The 13865-nt window shown below is 34.1% G+C and overlaps 1 long non-coding RNA gene across 1 annotated transcript; it reads left to right on the top strand.

Annotated features, from left to right (window-relative positions):
• On the top strand, positions 1-10503 carry LOC123659710. Its single transcript, XR_006744072.1, has 3 exons — positions 1-44; positions 8642-8722; positions 9935-10503. It is a non-coding gene; the product is annotated as an uncharacterized LOC123659710 (long non-coding RNA).
• Positions 10504-13865: the final 3362 nt, after the last annotated feature.

The following is a 13865-nucleotide window of genomic DNA, read 5'->3' as shown; positions in this document are numbered from 1 at the left end:
TCTGCCTCGTCTCTCAGGGGTAAAAGACTGTTAGAAACTGATCAGTAAGTTTTCCACATATATTAAGAAAATTTGTAGCTTTTTTGTGGTGTATAATAAAGAATATTTATTATGTATTTATATTAAACGTGACATCAATTTTTCCAATATTCACAAAATTTTTAAAGTGTGATTAATTTGTATACAGAGGAAAAGGGGTTGGCAACTGTGTAACTTATAACTTTCTTATTGTAGTAAATAATTATTATTATCAAAAATATTGATAAATATAAAATAATTATTTAACACGATTCTTACATACTAAGATATATATATATATATATATATATATATATATATATATATATATACGTACTTTAAAATGAGTTCTTATAAATGTAGTTTGCTCAATATGTTTTAATTTTTTCTCTTATCTGTTTTCGCGACCAGTATCAAAACTATTACTTATACCGAGATTTAAAATGACAGTCGTGGTAAGTTCGGTATGAACTAAAATATTCTAAGGGCTGTCTGCGGGCGCTCTTAATAAAATACTACATAGAATTGATGTTTTTAAACATTACCTTTTCCAAAACAATACTCAAATGTCTAACTCGAAACGAGTCATTAATCTAAGCGGCTTTGTTCATTGTCAGAAGACGTAGATGGACAAGGGTTTGTCGTTAAAACTGGGACATTATACCCTTCTGAAATGTCTACAATACACAAATTATTATTTATCATTCGTTACAATAAAAATGATATACGTATAATCTATTGTATAAATATATACGTATAATATATCGAAAACCACATTCTGCTGGAATGTCCGAGGTTCGGCAGAGAAAGGCTGGCTCTGGAACTCAAACTCCAGACAAAACTAGACCAGACCTCGCTCCGCACCATCTTGGAAAATGAACCGGGCAGAACGTCTTTCCTGACATTTGCGAGAAAAGCCGCTTCCTTGGCTGCAAAAAGAAATAGCACGACCGCTCTACCACAGGCTGCATTCATACCACATAGTGCCAGTACCGTCACAACAACTACCAACACAAACACAAACACAATTACACAGACACCGACACACGTTCAGGTCCGTGTCCCATATACCGTTTACCAGCCTGGGGCAACTGCTTCTCAGCCCCTGAATACCCAAACGCTGCGTGGCCAAATAACACAGACCACACCGTCTTCTCTGCAGAGTTTGTTCCAGAAGAGAGCCAATAAAAACGTACCTCCGCAACCTACTCACAGTAAAACACCAGTGGCCTTGTTCAAAGAATGGAAAGGAAGCGGTGAAGTGGGAATAAAGACCAGATGCGTGGCTCTGTTTATGGACAGCGAAGCGGAGAGAGTCGGAATGAGTTTTTGTCGCTCTGAAGGTCAGGATCGTCTGGTGGTCTCGCCGGGCCTTGCCCTGCTGATGACAGGTAGCACGCAAAACACAAGCATAAAGCGCTCTAAGATCGAGGCGCTTGCGCAAAAACCGAAGGACGACTTAATTTACCGTCTGGTGCGGTTGAAAAATAAAACAATCGTGCTTTTCGAGGAAGGAGAAAGGTCTGCCTTCGCGCAGTCAAGTTTGTGGCTACAGCGGCTGGACGAGGCCTCCGGTGGGGCTCCCGGAAGGATCAGTGTGGACTCAATGAGAGTCGGGTATGACAAAGGCAACGTATCAGACAGGTACGGGTGTCTAAAGGCCTCACTGAACAACGAGGTCATTATATACGAAGACAGGGGGGAGGATCTAGGCTACCTAAAACCCAAGATCAGCACATCTAAACCCCCCGCATCGCCGGCTCTTGAAGAGCCCACACCCAGCGGATCGGAGCGCCTACAGAAACAGGTCGAGGCCCAAAAGGCTGAGTTAAGCAATCGGACAAAAGCCACACCGAAACCGAGCCTGATGTCGATGGCGAAGTTTATCCAATCGACGATCTCCCCAAAACGAGGCAAAAAACCGCCCCATTTGTCCCCCAATCAGGTCGATACAAGAGAGCGGCAAATTAAGGCGTTGGAAAGGTTCACCGAGGACGAAAGTTCGAAGCACCCGGAGGCGCCACCAACTGTTCGAACAAGGGCCGATATGGGGCAAGTAACACCACCAAAACTTCGACCAGCGTCCACACCGTCTGAACACGCGCAAAATGCCCTTACCGAGTTCCTGGCCATAACAAAGGCAAACCGAGAGGTGAACCTGGCCACATGCAATAAGATCATGCAGACCTACCAGTACAACAACCTAAAGTTACTGGAGGTGGAACTCGAAGAAGCCGAAGCAGCCATTTACAACAACGACACTCGACAGATACTCAAAGGAAATATGTCGGGGAGGTATATGGCTGCATATAACATCACAGCAGGCTTCGTGAGCGCGGTCGAGTCTGAGGGGCAGGAACAAGAGCCTCAGATCTTCAATACACCACCAGGGGACCCGGTGGTGGTAGTGGCCAGATGCACGAGAGTAATGCTGGATGATCGGATACTCCGGATGGCTCAAACCATCACGGGGGACCGTGACGCCGATGATTCTTCCGTGGTCTGGGGGCTACCTTCACTGGAATGGATAAATGGGGTTCCAGGATGTGGCAAGACAACTCGCATAGTCGGGGAATTCGATGAGGACGAGGAAGTCGTCATTACGACCACAGTCGAGGCTGCCAAAGAACTTAAGGAGAAGCTGGCACACCGCTATGGCGTTAAAGCCAAATCTAAGGTGCGCACTATGGCCTCCGTACTGGTCAATGGTTTTCGAGGGGGCGCAAAAATCAGCCGTCTTACGGTAGATGAAGCCCTCATGAACCACTTCGGGGCCATAGTGATGGCAGCCCGACTATCAGGGGCCAAGAAGGTGGTCCTCATCGGAGATATTAACCAGCTGCCGTACATCGACAGGGAAAACCTGTTCAAGATGCGGTACAGCAGACCAACCCTGATAACAGGCATATCGTGGGAGCTGTCTTGTACGCACCGAAACCCCAAGGATGTCGCCTTCGCCATCAGCGAGGTCTACAAAGATATTTATAGCTCAAGCCCAATAATCCGTTCCCTGCGCGTGGAAAGCTTCACGGGCGCGCAAATCTCTGCAAAACAGAACTGGACCCTATACCTGGTCTTCACGCAGGAAGAGAAGAAGTTGCTGGTGGACCGGGGATACGGGAAAGGGGAGGGGTCGCGTGTCTTGACTATCCACGAGGCGCAGGGCCAGACGAGTGAGAGTGTCATCGTCATCCAGACGAGGAGTGGGAGGCTGCGAATACATGACAGCGTTTCGCACGCGATAGTCGCGGTGACTAGACACACCAAGGCCTGTGTCTACTACACCGACTACAGAGATGACGCGATCTGTCGTTTCGTCGGGAGGGCGGCGGAGGCTACGGAAAAAGACATCCTCGAGCATAGTCTCAAGATGGCGATTCATAATAGAGACACCGCCGTCGTTGAGAGTATTCTCGAGATGTCAAAATAAAATTCGAATAGGTTGCTTTGCTTGGGAGGAGTAAGTTTGGTAGTAATATAGACAATATTAAAAAATATATTTCTAAGAAAACGATTATTACGCATGTAAATAATGTAAGATTTAGCTAGATATAAGTATAGTATTATAAGGAAATAATAATAATACAAAAAAAAAAAAAAAAAAAAAAAAAAAATTGTACCATAGATTAGATTAAGAACCGGTCGGTGGACTCACGTCTCTTTTGGAGACATTAAAAACAAACATAGTCTGACTTGAACAGCGATGTTGTTGACTAACGCCTACCTTGAAATAGAGAAAAAAATAAAAATAAAAATTTGCATGTATTAGAGTAAAAAAGGACATGGGTTCATAAGCCCGTGGATGTATAAGACTTGTTAAAAAAAAAAAAAAAAAAAAAAAAAATATATCGAAAACATTATAAAGTTTCAATTTCGTATCACAAACTTTCTATACAATCGTACTTAGGTAAAAGGCGGAGAAGTAGGTAGGTAGCGAAATCTGAGAGGGTTGAATAAACAGTTCCGGATTAGTTTAAACTTAGCAAATGGTATATATAATATTTATATAGGTTTAATTTTACTGACGCATTTTGTAGTGGCCCTGCTTTCTGCTCCGCGGGTTGCGGGTTCGATTCCCACCTGAATCTGGGTGTAATATTTGTATTTATATTTTTATATAGGTAATATTTATATTTATCAAATAAAAAGAAAGTATTTAGCTATATCAGCTGGCTGTTACCAATAACACAAGCATTAAGTTGTTTACCATAGGAACAGACGACCGTGTGTGTATTATATATCCTATATTTATTTATTATTATTATTAAAGAATAAAAGACCTAAAAAAATAAAAAAAAATTCAATTGTAATCAAAATAGAAATGTAAAGGCGTCAAAATTCTACAAAAGCTGTGAAAAACAGTTATTATTGCCTAAGCTCGGCTGTAGAATGATTTTGTACGTGCTGGTGTAATAATTTTAGCTACAAGTCCAAATTTAGATGCAATTAAGTCGGCTTTGTTAGCAAAGATAATAAGCCTTACAATGGCTATGCATAATTATATATCTTTTGTTCGCTATTAATCGAGTCATTCAACCTTCTGCTTCTACATACAAAAATACTGATTATATATTTTCAGCTTTATTTTGTAATACACATTAATGTAGGTACATGTTAACTAATTTGAAAGCACTACACTCAATATTTAGTCTTATTTTTAGGATTGCTTATTATGATTTCTTTTTATCTGCACATGATCCACATCTGGGCAAAGACCTCTTTCCTTGTACGGGATCTTTGCAAGTCGACCCATAATTTCCTAAAATGAGTAACTATCGGTACTGATGTTTGCGATAGCAACTGGGTTTAATAGTACCTACTATTTGTTCTTGGTGATGCACTGGAGAGATCCGTGAAAACAAATGCCTCGACCAGAAATCAACGTTTGTACACAGATGATACAAACGGAAGTTGTGACAGCATCCTTTATTACTAATGAAAACTTCCACCACGTCTGTCAAAAATGTAGTAGAATTTAAATGGGTGTGTTATAGTACTATATTACTCTTTGACCCATTCTCGCTGCATTAACCATTAAAATGAACGCAATAAAATAATAAATAAATAAATAAATAAATATCTACACAATACACACACGGTCGTCTGTTCCTAAAGTAAGCAACTTAATGCTTGTGTTATAGGTAACAGCCGACTGGTATATAGCTACATATTTTTTTTTTTCGATAAACATACTTATAAATAATACATATATAAATATATAAATAAATATTTATACTTATAAATAATACATATATAAATATATAAATAAATATTTATACTTATAAATAATCTGGGGGCACGGTAGTGCCCCCGCCAAGACGAGCCAAAAAAAAAAACGAAAAGCACTACCTATCTTTTCTCGAAGTGCTTCGTCGGTTTTTTGAACCATCATAACTTGGGTTTGAATTACACCAGATAAACAAAATTCTCAGGATATGGTGTCAATAGTAGACTTATTAAACATATAAAGTTTCAATTGCATAGCTCTTATACTTTAGATTTTATTGATGTCTAAAAAACCCCGATTTCGTCACTCACTGATGATCATCAAAATTCTTAGAGTACTTCCTGAAGTCCCAGAAAGCTGAAATTTGGTATATAAGCTAGTATTAGTACACAAACAACAAAAAAATTATAAAACTTGGAACTTTTACCCCCCAACCCCTTAAACTAGGGGGTGGAAGTTTGTATGAGACTTCCGCAAATTTTGATGCTAGAGGTCTGAAAATTGATATAGAAACTCCTTGTTACTGCTTGTTATAAATAATAATAATAAATTCCGAGAGGTCACCGTTTGCATATCAGTTCAACATAAAATCAAAAACAGCGTGCTTAAACCAAATATGGTGAAGAGTGGATGATATTTATGGTATAAAATGTGTCGGAGGTAAAATGCAACTATAATATTGTCATAAGCAACTTACAAAAAGAAGTGAAATCCCACCAAAAACATTTTCATGTAAAATGTTGCCAAGACGAGATCATATGGCTCGCACTGTCAAAAAGTTATCAGATCTCATGTAGAGCCAAGGTTCTAACTCTACACGCCCTAACTCTACAAGCCCTAACTTCACAAACTCTACACCTTAGTCAAAATATGTGGCTTGGCCGTTTCGCTACCGTCACGTGGGCTTAAGGTGAAAAATTTATTCACTGTTTATTACTTTTCTGTTATACAATAGTTCTATTAAAGAAAAAATAAAAAGAAAGGCCGTTTCGCTAACGTGACGGTAGCGAAACGGCCAAGCCACATATTTTGACTAAGGTGTAGAGTTTGTGAAGTTAGGGCTTGTAGAGTTAGGGCGTGTAGAGTTAGAACCTTGGCTCTACATGAGATCTGATAACTTTTTGACAGTGCGAGCCATATGATCTCGTCTTGGCAACATTTTACATGAAAATGTTTTTGGTGGGATACATATATAAATATATAATAAAACAAGCCTTCTAGTATTAAAATAAACTGAAACACATTACAATAATTCTAACACATAAGAAGTTATTAGCACTTAAAAATAACTCGTCATAACGCCGACTTAAAACTTTAAAAGCGCGTGGTTGAAAATTGTTTCTTTCTCTGAATTTCTTTTCAAAAATTTTCCATTACACTTCCAATTAATCACTGCGTAATACTTTATAGCCTATCGTTTCCCTCGAAAATAGCTTCATATGCCCTTTTTTATTCAATTCAGTGGATCAAGAGACGGTTCAAACAAACACTGCTGTTTTATTATATGTATACTTTGAAAATGTTAAGTATTATTAAGTTGGTTCACTTCTAATACCACTTAATACGAAGCTTCGTCATGCAGTAAATAATGTTGATGAGCTTGTTCTGTTCTAATTACACTAAGTAGATTATAGAGGCGAGTGGGCTTAAGTCTATAAATATTTAAAGCTAGCAGCGATCGATAATCCAGAATCGTTTTCGGTGTACTTCCTAAATGCTATTTTGCATAAAATTTAAATAAAACTATTTAATATTTTATTTACATTTTTGATATAATAAAAATAAATGTAGTAGGTAAGCGATTGCTTAGCTAGATAATACCTATACATACTACATTAATTTTTTGAACTGAATACCTAAGTTTAGTTAGTAGCTTTTGAGCTAAATACCTAAGTTTAATAGTAACTAAAGTAAATAAACTTAAGTGGGCGATAAACAATGAACCATATATACTCGTATAGTATAAAACAACGGAACAACAAGAGCATACCAGTGTGCAACCTCGGTATATTACTTACTCAAATTAACTATTGAATTTTTCACGCTATTTTATTTTTAAATATGTATCATTCCCCGAACCTTCCAGAACTTTAATTTCCAACAAATAAACTTGATGTATTTTAGTATAGTTAAAAATGATAAGCAGCATAACTATTCACATAGACAGGATTACATATAAGTCTTTTCTCAACATTTCACGAAATTAAGAATTATATGTTATGATATGTAACAACCTGCTGTTTCATTGTATATAAAAGTGTGTTATACATAAGCCTTTGAGAATATACATGTTTATATACGTAAATAATGAAATTTAAGAGCTACAAAGTAGACTTCAAATATTACATCCTTAAAGAAGCTTAATATCCGCCCCTTGACGTAACGTGGTAAAAATATATATGAAACGAAATAAAATTTCTCCATGTATTACCGTGACTATATTAATTTTAACATGATATAAACATATTAAAAACAATACTCAAAAGAAAAAAGAATTTATATGGTTTAAGTGTTGCCAAGCTTTAGAATGTATGAATGAAGTAAAAAAAATTGTCAAGATGTTACCTATGTTCTTTCTTATATAATTCATATTTAATTAAGCATATTATTATATATATAATTAAACATATTATTATTCATTATGTATTTTATGAATAGTATGTCAAGATGTTACCTATGTTCTTTCTTATATAATTGGTATTTAATTAAGCATATTATTATTCATTATGTATTTTATGAATAGTAAGTAATAGAAATTTAATTAGAGAGATTTTAATGTTTTTCAAGGTTAAAGATTTTTTTTTTGGTTCTGTCGAAACTTTTTAAAGAAACACTAAGTTAGTTGTAGTTCTCTACTCTACGTGACATTGGCAAATACATCCACGATAATAACTCTGATAATATACTTTAACCCAGTATAAATGTTGTTTTAGTGTATTAAAATGTATGTCACATAAAGTTACAAAGTCGATACATTTTATTTAGATTACATTTCTGCTTTATAGCCTTGGATACATTTACGTAGTAAAATAAAACCGAATTCAGTAACTCTTCATTTTGAATGTAGTTATTAAAAGTTTAAGAGTCACAAACTACGTGTGCCAATTTTACGACTATCGCCATACTGATAAACAAAAGTAGGACGAACAAACTCTCTCTCACGTTTTATTTGAATAATTAATTTAATTTTTTTAAAAGTTTATCGTATTTTCAATGTTTTAATTAACTATACTTATAAGTGGTTAATCATTACTTCGCGGCTTCTCTCTGTGATAATTCTGGTTCAATTTATAAAATGTAAAAAAAATAATAATAATAAAACAGTCCCCGAAATAATTGCCATTTAAAAATATCTGCTGTATGGTGATGAATTATTTTTTTTTTCTTTTGTTTCAGTTACTCCTGTAATAATAAGCTAATTGTTTTGTGTGTTGAGGCTACCACTAACTCACACAGACTTAGACATGCGCATCCAAAGTAAGTATAATAATATAATTGTCATTAATCAAACTACAATCATCATCAATCAATCATTACAGCCTATACAGTCCACTGCTGGACATAGGCCTCCACAAGTTTACGCCAAAAATAACGTGAACTCATGTGTTTTGCCCATAGTCACCACGCATCAAACTACAAATCTAACGGTAAATTGTACAAAAATTATAATAAAAAAGTTATGTTATCAGTATCGAATATAGAAACAAGCAGCGCTCAACAAAAGACTTATAAATTATTCACTTATTACTTCCTTGCTTTTAATATTAAGATTTTCAACTCAAACAAACGAAATGTCATTGTCATAAAAATTTACCCATATTATTAAGCTTAATTTTACACTTTTATTACAATTTAATGATAGTTCACATATCAAACTCGTCTAAGCATATATTAGAATTCTAAATAGCAAGTAGAAACAGTCATAAATCATTACCATCCAACATTTTAAAGCATTCGAATAAAATTACTAACATTAAGTTTCAGATTTATTTCAAAATAATTGTCTGAATCGCTCAGTGATTTGAATACTAAATCATCGTCTTGTTCAAATTCAAGACATCGCCCTAAAGCTGTTTAACTAACCAGTTTATTTTTACAATTAATTTCGTATTCGCTATAAAGAAAAACGTCGTAAAATGTATGAATCTGATTTATTTTGAATGAGAAATGAAGTGTACTTAAACGATATTTAACCATTATTTATAAATTTCGAGATAATTCTGAATCTTGCCTATAATTTAAAGTTAATTGCTAGGTATCAATACAAAATTACTGTGGTATTAATTTAAAATTAATAAATAATAAATTTCCACATAAGGTCGGTGAAATTCATTAGCGTATTTACTTGTGATTATTATATTTACTTACTTTTAGCTTCCATAATGACAGTCTAAGAAGTAATAATGAATAAATAATCAGTAATAATCACCATGACAACAGTTTTTTTTTTTTTTTAATTAAAGGGTGATTGTCATGATCTTTTCTACATCTTTTGTTTCTAGATTTACCTACAATCATATGCATACTAAAAATATTCCAATTAATCAGACGCTTTGTTCATGATTAAAATATTATCAACTGAGAAATAAGAATCATCACAACACGAAGTATAAAGACACATTCAGTTAAATTAAGTTATAGTCGAATAAATTTTACCTTATTTAATTTAAATTACTTTAATATTTTCAGGTCTAGAAGACGACAGGAACGTTTTGAAACTTTGGACAACTATATTCCTCAATCATAGTACATAGGCATTATAATATAAATTTTGTCATTTTAACTTAGACATTAAAGTTATTACTGTCACCCATTGATTAAAAACCCCCTACCTTTAAAATTGCATATTATTACTTTAACAGATATTTATGACATACTAAGTCTATCTTTATATCTAAAGAACAGCTTTAATATTTTATAAGAGTTTTACAGATCAAAAACGTTAAGATTGTTAAGCAACAGAATTTTGCATTTACCTTGAATGTAAATAACCAACAATTCTTTTAATTTATGTTAAAATGTCTTATAAAGAAAAACAGATGAATATCAAATAACGTATCCTATTACGAATAAACTTAGCATTTTAATAGTTTGAGCAAAAAAAAATGTGAAGAAGTTTCTTTTTCCATTTTCTTTTTTTTTCGGGGCTTTTTAATCTATGGAGTGTAATATAGTATTATAGACGTAAGTTTTATTAAAGTATTTAATGAGTAATATTTTGAAACTAGTAATCATTTAATAAAGAGAAATGACGCTTATTTAGTTTACTTTACAATATACTCAGTTCATTAAGCTATTTAACAGTGGTTACTTAATAAGTATTTATCACTTGAGGTTTTTAGTCATGACAATTTAACTTCGAATGTTCGAGGAATGGAAGGGGAGGTTTCGAATGTCGAATGTTCGTTGGAGGCTATTAGTTTTATAAATAGATTATAAAACTTTAGGTTGACGTGAATGGATAAATCTAACTAACTACTACTAACTAGGGTATCATCTTTCATGAAGACATTACATACTTATTTGTTACCCTTTTAAAACTGGCTTATATATTATAGAATAATTTTAAAAGCAAAGTAATGCCAAATTAAGCTAGGATTTTTTTTTAAATACATTGTTATGTCATTTTAGTTTCAACAAAAAACGAACACCCTGAAAAGTTTCCATGATTTTACTAAAGTTTCAGCTTTGTCCATACACGTCTGCTTAAAAGTATTTTTTGATTTTTTATGTTTACGTTTAAAGATCCATAGACACAAAATGTGAAAATAATGTGTAGGTAGTCGCTCTACAATGCAAATGTGTTTGTGTGAATGATTTACTTTATTAAAAATTTAATTACATCACTCTTAACGTGATGTCTAAGTGTTGAGTACTTCAAATACTCAAGCCATAATTTCATCCAATCCTCAAAATCAGTTCAGAAAATTATCGCATCGTTTTTATACAAACAATTTTTTTTTTATATTAACGTTTTGGAAAGATATTTCACGTGATGTACAGTAAACTAGCCTTGATGTTAGTACATGATCATAATAATAACATGTAATTATTCTGACAAAAACATCTTATTTTTCAGTCTTAAGTCCTATACTTTTCAGTGCTGTAATTCGGTCAAGATGTCTTATTAATAAAAGTTGATTTTTTTTTATAAGTTCTTACATTTATGCAAAAATCTAATTTGACCTTTACAGGTCATTATTTAAAGTTTGAACTTTAGTTATAAATGTATATATAAAAAGAATATTAAGATACAACATTAAGTTTACAAAATAGATTTTATTTAAAAATAAATTGTTCCATATTCAAATTAAGGTTACTTTAAGGTATTATTTTTTACTATTGTATTTAATTGTTCGTATTGTTCATTCATATTGTGCCTTCATTCATATTGTTTGTTTTCTTTTTATTTATATCAAGTGCTAATTTAGGTAGGAATTTTAACAAATTGTAGGTGCCATAGATTTTATACCGATTTGAATTGTAGTGTTAATAAAAATTGCAGGAGATCGCTTAATTTTTTATTATTATTTTTTAAAAGTTCCCCCTAATTTGTGAACATTATAATAACCTTTTTTACCCGATAATTTATGAACTTAGTGTTAAGAACAATTAGTCGCAAAATAAATTAGTTAACCTTACTCTCAGTCCTTTGCTTAAAAAACTTAAATATAATTTTAATTCTCAGATTCAGCAACAGCATCGCTAAGCATATATGCAAATAGTCTAGCATACCCTCAAATTACTATGCATAAACGATATCATGCATGCATATAAAAATACGAGTCTTTTAGTATGCAAGCTGAGCAAACCTATTTGAAATACCAGTCTTAATGCCATAAACGTTGAGTAGATTGTAATAGCTAGATGGTCTAAGCGCTTTTCCAGATTTTCTTTTGCTCATTTATTTTACCTAAAATCGGAACGAAATAATGTAATATTTCAAATGAGATATTTCTTCATATGACCAATATTATTTTTATATTAGTGTACGTCGATACATTTATTGACTGTACTCCTATAGAAGCATATTTAAGTAATATATTTAATATAAATATATACATATATTTTTTTAATTGACGCCGCGTTGGCGCTACGGTTACAGCCATGGATTGTACCTGTTGCGCTGGCGGTTACGGGTTCGATCCCCACACATGACAAACATTTGTATTGGCCATACAGGTGTTTGCCGTGGTCTGGCTGTTTGTGCAGTCCTTGTGGGTCTCCCCACCGTGCCTCGGAGAGCACGTTAAGCCGTCGGTCCCGGTTGTTATCATGTACGGCTGATAGCGATCTGTTAGGAGCCTCAAGGCGAGAGTCTTTTTAAAAAAAGGAAACAAAATTAATTTTTAAAGCACACGTCTAGCGCGGATGGAAGATGGGAATGAGACTGACTGTGGCGGATAAGTAATAACACCTGCTAAAGGATAGAAATGCTGAATAGGCAGAATAGGAGTGCTCAATAGGGAATAAGGGTAACTAATCAGGGTTATAACACCTCCCCGGGGTAGAATAAACTTCAGGGGCCTGAAGTTTAGGAGATACAAGGTCACACCTTGACTCTAATGCTTGGTGAAGGAATTTCACCCGAAGAGAGTTTGACAGGTTTAATAGGGGAAGGATCTTCTACCGAGGATTTGGGATTCCTATCAGGATTAACGGGATTAGGGGTTATGTCTTGTTCTTGGGTTGGTTGGGAGACGTTAGGGAAGCGATAGGAAAGACGTTGCGATTTAATACATATAAAAATTTTGAACATACAGTAAATACAAATTAAGGAAAATATTAACATTAAAGCTATTGAGTAGTGAGTCCCGTATTTTATAATTTGGTGCTGGTTAATGATTTTATCAGCTTCCTTCGACATAGATTTTAACCTTAAGCTAGTTTCTGAAGTAAAGATATCCAAATTAATATTTTGAAGTTGAATAGGGGGCTCATTACTTATCTCATTTTGGAACTTATCTAAAATACAACAAGGATCTTTTATTAAATTAAAATTAGGACGAGGAACACTTATATTTAATCTTAAACCACTAAATCTAGGAACTAATTTTGTAGTTTTACAAGACGCGACACAATTTTGTGGTACCTTCAAAACACCAGTACCGACTACATCTAATTCCAAAATTTTCTGATTAATACAGTCCATATACACTTTATTGTTCTGGGATTGTATGTATATCCAGTTATCGTCTGAAATGGGCATCCAAATGTCTAATATCCCACTAAGAAAATCGGTTTTGCACTGCACGGGTAGGACATTGATCACTTTTGACAATAATTCACTTTCACAATTCGGATGAGCACTTGTGGGATAAACACTCATTATATAGCAGATGTACTCATTTGCGCTAACTGCTTGGCAATCCGTAAGCGATTCCAGATTACAGTATTCTGTCTTATCTTTGGTCATTGCGATAAACTTATTACTAGGTCTTATAAGACTAAAAGTATTAGGGTTTACATAATCGTGTGGAGTGGGTAACGCTATACTATGAAATAATTCGTATTCCCTTGGGGAAACTAATGGTAATCTTAATACAAATATTATCTTATTATTTAGACTATAGCAAGCTATACTAGATACATTTAATAGTATATGGATATTCCTTAATTC

The sequence above is a fragment of the Melitaea cinxia genome, chromosome 14 (genome assembly GCF_905220565.1).
Source record: "Melitaea cinxia chromosome 14, ilMelCinx1.1, whole genome shotgun sequence".
NCBI classification, from domain to species: domain Eukaryota; kingdom Metazoa; phylum Arthropoda; class Insecta; order Lepidoptera; family Nymphalidae; genus Melitaea; species Melitaea cinxia.
The sequence above is the reverse complement of the archived record's forward strand: the minus strand, read 5'-3'. Positions and strand labels throughout refer to the sequence as shown.